Source organism: Brachycentrus maculatus, unplaced genomic scaffold (genome assembly GCF_059751285.1).
Source record: "Brachycentrus maculatus isolate JH-2025_06_01 unplaced genomic scaffold, ASM5975128v1 h1tg000344l, whole genome shotgun sequence".
Lineage (NCBI taxonomy): Eukaryota > Metazoa > Arthropoda > Insecta > Trichoptera > Brachycentridae > Brachycentrus > Brachycentrus maculatus.
In genome coordinates this window covers 384,780-391,827 of record NW_028281093.1, presented here as the reverse complement: position 1 = coordinate 391,827, position 7,048 = coordinate 384,780, and positions in this window count along the sequence as shown.

Genomic DNA, 7,048 nt, shown 5'->3' with positions numbered 1-7,048 from the left:
CTTCTATTTAAACGGATAGAAGATCCTAACCGAATAATTTTGCATACTGGAAGACGCCTGAACGCACGATTTTCAATTTTTGTAACTTATAATTTGATCAGTTATTTGATTCATTTTATTTTTTAATATCATCAGACCAGCTATTAAATATTTTTTTTTAGAAAATCGAATTTCCTTTATATATTATTGACCTACTGACAATACAGATCGACTACTGGTATCAACATGTCATAGTCCTGAAATTTTTAAGAAGTAAAATAAAATTAAAGTTACATGTACAACATAACGCGTGAAATTCCCTATGGACAACAAAGATAACAGCTGAATACGGGTTGCAGGAGCTTGGGTAAGGACCTATCCGACATCGGATTCGTGAGAGTTCCTTACGAGAAGTGGTATCACATATCGCTCACTCCTTTCAATCACGTCATAAATCAAAAAACGTCAATTTTCAGTTGAGCATGTTTTCGGAATGCCCAGAAAATGTACTACATCCCAGCAAAAGAGGAATATTTTTAACTTAATATTTACCCGCTACAGAGCAAAAAGTGTTTTTGCAATTTGAAGAAAATGTATTGTTTAATTATTTTTTTAAATATACCTACTTAATATTTTAAAATGGAGAAAAAACCTTCAGGTTTCACTAAAAAATATCAAATAAAAATAAAATGTTTCACTGTAAAAATTTCAATAAGTGGCTTGATATTTATTTTTGATACATTGTATTATATTTTTAAACTTTAAAAACGTTCTCCTGAAACGTTGTGACGTTCTTGAAAGGAGTGAGCGATATGATAAAAATAGCAAAGGACATTGCTACCATAAACCAAGCTTCGTCACGAAATGCCGAACCCTCTTCTAGTGGAATGGAAGATATAATGACGACAGTCAACAGTCCGGCTTCTCCTGGGGAGTTTTACGTGGTTTCCTCCCAGCAATGAACAAATGCTGAGATGTTTCTAATTGGCCCACACTAGATTTTCCCTCCCGTTACAAGCACAGATCAAAATAAAACAAAAACTTATTTTCTGATCTATAAACCTTGTGCATAATAAGCGAAGTAAATAGTAAATGCTAACTAACTATCTAACTAACTAGTCCGCCTCCGTAGTGCAATGGTCAGCACGCTCGGCTACCGTTCTGGAGGTCCCGGGTTCGATTCCCAAGGGGGGTAAAATAAATATAAGTGATTTTTCACTGTCATATTTATTCAATATTACCCTGGACTGGTACCTGAAGCGGGGGGCTGATCAGCTTTCCTTCATGTGTAAACGATCAAGATAACACTGCGTTTATATGACGCAGTGCCCTATGCACCATTGGGGTGCGAATAAGGGTTTTATTATTATTATTTATTAACTAGCTAACCATCACGCCGCTTCCCCCCAGGGGTAGGCAGAGAGAATGGAGCGCCACACCACTCTGTCTTTGCAAACATTCTTCGCCTCTTCCACGTTCATGCATCTCCTCACACATACCTGCCGATTATTAGGTACGACTCCTGACCTGACCACTTTCATGTATTTGGCATACCTGATCGTGCCATGTTTTTAAAAATAAATGCAACTCCCTTTTTTTGATCCCTATGCAATCGAAGTGTGACGCATTGCCTTTCTCTAATTGGGGGCAATGTAATTGAGGGGTAATTATGACTCTATAGGTATTGACTATTTTGTCATTGGCGGTGAGCGCTCAAAGAATAACATATAACAATGTACATTAAAGTAAAAAAAATCTATTCGTATCTAGCAACCGTGAAATGATGGCTATAATTACGCCTCACTAAAATTCCTGAGCATTGTTCTAATAGTTACGTACCGGCTTATGAATATTGTGTAATTCGCTCCTCGTTAGGTGCCAAGGATGGTTATAAAATAATTTAAAAGTGTCTAGTATAAACACATGTTTGTATAAGTAAATACCTATACTTATACAGTAATACATGCGTTTTGAATTGCCCGGCAAATGAGTAGTTCACTTGCAAACCACATTATGTTAAAAGATTAAGTTTCTTAGCCTATGGCGGCAGCCAATAGAATATGAAATCTTCCACCGATTTGATCTTTTTTGAGTGATTTTAGAAATAAAACTGTCGATCGGCATAGCGAGTTTTGCAAAAGTTTTGATTTTTCTATTCCGTTTTATTCCTAACTTAACGAGTTTTGGTAGAATATGTTAAATATGGACGTTAATTTCTTTTTTTACCAATTTTCCATTTTCTAAAAAACTTTTTTTTTAAACAAAACGTGGTTTGTAAGTGGACTACTTAAATCTACTTACTGTTGTTTCTAGCACTACGCATGTTTGAATAAATATTCACCATGTCGCTCACTCCTTTCAAGAACGTCATAAATCAAAAAACTTGATTTTCAGGAGAACGTTTTTAAAGTTTAAAAATATATCAATAAAATAAAATAAAAAAATATATATCACTGTTTGAACTTTTTACTGTGCAATAGATCTTTTTAGGTAAAACCTGAAGTTTTTTTTCTCCATTTGAAAATATTTAGTATATTTAAAAAAAATATTAAACCATACCATTTCTTCAAAATGCAAAAACAACATTTTCAAACCTGAAGATTTTTTCTCCATTTAAAAAATATTTAGCATATTAAAAAAAATAATTAAACAAGACCTTTTCTTCAAAATGCAAAAAAAAACATTTTCTGCCCTGTAGCGGGTAAATATTTAGTTAAAAATATCCCTCTTTTGCTGGGATGTAGTACATTTTCTGGGCATTCCAAAAACACGCATAACTGAAAATTGACGATTTTTGATTTATGACGTTCTTGAAAGGAGTGAGCAATGTGACTTGTCACACTATTGCGCAGGCGCCGGTAATGCATGATATGTATTTATCTTAACTGTTCTAACACGTTACTTGACCCTACAAGCGTAGTCTGTCTCGCTCAGGTCACCATCCCAAGAGATTAAACGATTTTCATATTAGATCGACTAAAAAGCTTGTGCAGAGTCAATAATGCATTTTAACTCATTTGCACTCAGTTTTACTTTTTTCATTAACATTTTTTTCAATATTTACTTATTATATGTTTTAAATCGCTTAAGTTTATCTCGATTATAATATTAATATACACAGACACAAATTATTTCTTACACCATGACTACCGCGAAACTGAAAGAAAATAGGGTTGTATAGAGTGTTGGCATTTTCGAAAACACCGTGTACGGTGTTTGAAAATGATGTGGAATGCATCGAAACACGTGTCACAATAGATTTTAAGAAAGAATGTTGTTTAACATGTAAAACTTAAATAAAAAATTGATAGATATTACCACATTAACAAACGTGAATGCCGAATCAATTAATGAAGTTAAATATTTTTTATCATTCTAACCTCTGATCCATTGATGGATACATTCCCAGCAATATTTAACCACTCTCATTAATTCCTTTCTTCTCCTTTTCCTTCCTGCATATTCCATTTTATACCATACCCTTACCCTTTTACTCCTACCCTCACACACACACACACACGCACACGCACACGCACACGCACACGCACACGCACACGCACACGCACACGCACACGCACACGCACACGCACACGCACACGCACACGCACACGCACACGCACACGCACACGCACACGCACACGCACACGCACACACACACACACACCCTCTCTTTTTTATTTTCTCTTAATCTTCAACTAATTGTAACATAAATGTGGAATTATTTAATTTGCTTTATTTTTATTATTGTTAATGTAACTATTTTTAAAAAATTATTTTTAATGTTAAGCTGTATCATTCCCGAACAAATAAAATAATATAAAATATGCTTTAATTTAGCATACAATGTTGTTTTTTTATTGTATTTGTATTCAACTGAGTAGGGCTAAAACAAGAGTAGGCCAGCTTGACAATATGCTTTATAATAATTATTTAGAAATGTAGGTACCCAATTAAATGTATGTATGTATACTGTATATGTAAATAGGTAGGTAACTAACTTCATGCTAGTATTTCAAAACAGATAAATGATTTTTTTAAATCAGATTTGGTAGATTGCTTTGTTTTTTATAACAGCTTCGTTACCAGAAGCGATAATCCCGTACCAGTGAATAGAATAAACGTTCCGCAATTTCTGAGTCTAATTGACCATTGTGTAGAGAAAATTGTCCTCTAATTACGCTGGGAGGCGACGAAGCGCCAACTGCGGACCTCCGTCTGCACTAGGAATACCAATTAGGTGCACCTACATCTACATAGATAGATACCTTTATGTATATACATAGGTACTTCCTTTAGGTGTAGATATTAGAAGCATATTTCTAGGTATTATATGCATACATATTTCCTTTCGGTAGTCGGCAAGGTTGCATAAGTCTTGACAACGAGTAGATCAGAAATATAACGGTGGGGACTGATCGGAGCATTTCGTTGTAACATCGCTCGCGGCGAGCATCAGAGAGCATCCGAAACTATGGATGGAGCGCTCGGCTCACTGTACTGACTATACGAATGCTCGCATCGTAACGTGTTACGTTACGACGAAATGGCTCCGTTCAGTTCCTACCCTTATGGTAGGACCATAAAATCGTAATTATTAAGGCTTTAATCTCAAGATTGTCTCAAACGTTCAAATCAGAATGTATTCAGCCGCGCTCGGGGCTGGTCGTGTGCACACGATACCTACGTTTTCATATAATTCCATTAGTTCATCTAGTACTCTATTTTCTTCTTCCTCTAGCACTTATCCGCACCTAATAGTGCATAGGGCTCTGCATCATATTGACGCAGTTTTATCTTGATCGTTACTCGCATAAAGGCAAGGGGATCACTCCAGCGCTTCTGGGACCAGTGCAGGGTAATATTAAATAAATATTAGAGTGTAAAATCACTAATATTTATTTTCGACCCCTCCTGAGAATCGAACCCGGTACCACCAGCACGGTAGCTAAACGCGTTAACCATTACACCACGGAGGCAAACGATTTTACTCCAACAAAACTATAGATAATACATTAGGCGGATGATCCTATCTACCTAAAAAAATATATATATATATTCGTATCCATTTGTGCCTTCTATTACAGGTAATTACCATAATTTGGTAAAAAAAAACTCAATATTACTTAAATATTTTCAAACGTTATCTTTCATCTATTTCTATGAATACGTCCGACCAATCACTGCGCGTTAGTTGGAATAAGGGAAGGGCCCGTGTTTAAACTCCGCCTATAGAGGCGGAGACTTCAAACGTCAAATATTCTCAAATTTGGAACGTAGAACGCAGACAATATTCAAACGAAGAATTTAAACAAATATTATTTGAGAATAAACAAAATGAAACAACTCGTCAGACAAATTTGAATTGTGAAAACGTCATTTTTTACTTAGTCACACGATTATGACGTCATCCTTCATGGGGTTTTTTTTGTCAGTATTTTTTCGAGATATTATTTTAGCCGGAATATTCCACAGCCCGCAACATGATTTTTTTAAGCCCAGGTAACATATAACAATATTGATTTTTGTATTTAAAAAAAAATTGTTTGAAAAAATAAGGAATTTAAAAATATTATTTTTAAATACGTAAGTATCCTAAAAAAAATAATTTCAAACATGTTTTTTAAAAATGTGCGCTGAGACACATCCGGCTCCTCGTGCAGCCGGTCTCTTACTAAATTTAATGTGTGCCAGTACCCCCTTAAAGCTCAAGCTAATAAAATAAAACGAATTATCGTAACTGCATTATAAAGTCCTTTTATTTTGTCCACCTCCGTAGTGTAATAGTCAGCACGTTCGGCTACCGTACGAGGTCCCGGGTTCGATTCCAATTTAAATAAATAAAGGTTATTTTTCACTCTAATATTTATTTAATATAACCCGGACTGGTAGGTAGGTACCTGAAGCAGGGGGCTGATCACCATTCCTTCGTTTTTTAATGATCAAGATAACACTGCATTCATATTACATGAAGCAGTGCCCTATGCATCATCGGGTGCGGATAAGGGTTTGAAGAAGATAAACATATATAAATATGAGTTCTAAATGTTTGAGGTGGAGAAAAAAATATATTATTGTGGTGGTTTGAACGTGTGGAGTGAATGGATGGCGAGAGAATGACTAAGAAGTATATTTGCCAAATTTTAATAAGAGAAAAGAACGAGGACGACCAAGAAAGGCTTGGCTAGACCAATCAATTACAACTTACGATTTGGTCATATCAGAAGTCTACGTAACCGGAGGGCGTTATAGGTAGTCACCATTAAAATATAAATATTAAATTTAAGCAAAATAAATCTATGAAAACGATTTCGCAAAGAAACGCATTTTTAGTTTTTTTTTTCTAAAGATCAAATCATAATCACTGTTTTTTACTGCTGATGGAAAAGCAAACCATGCCATTGGGCCCGCAACAGCAAAGTCACACTCGTCAAATTTAATGCACTGGTTCGAGCTAATAAGACTAGACGTACGGCTAAATAAATATATGTAGAGGATGCTTTGAGTGTATGTCTGGACAGACAAATGTGGTGTCCATCTTATCTGCCTAACCCTATAGAAAATCGGCATTGTGGTAGTAATGGTAGTGTAATCCGCCTGTAATGGTCAGCGCGCTCGGCTACCGTTCTGGAGGTCCCGGGCTCGATTCCCAGAGGGAGTCTAATAAATATAAATGATTTTTTCACAATAATATTTATTCAATATTACCCTGGACTGGTACCTGAAGCGGAGGTCTGATCACCTTCCCTTCATGTGTTAACGATCAAGTTAACACTGCGTTTATATGATGCAGTGCCATATGCACCATTGGGGTGCGGAGAAGAGTTCGAATGAATAAAATGGTAGAATCTAAAGCAAATCTAAAAGAGCTATATAAGGTTTAGATTTAGACCAAAAACACTACAGGGCATGTGACCTGTCATAGGCTGGTGTACGTGATCACTTCATACATGTGTAACATTCAATAGATAGTAAGTTCAATAAATTTGTATCCAGACTTGTCTGTACTTCGTCATCTATGTTGAAATATCAAGGTAAATTATTCCTACGTGGAAAAACCCAGATTGGTGAA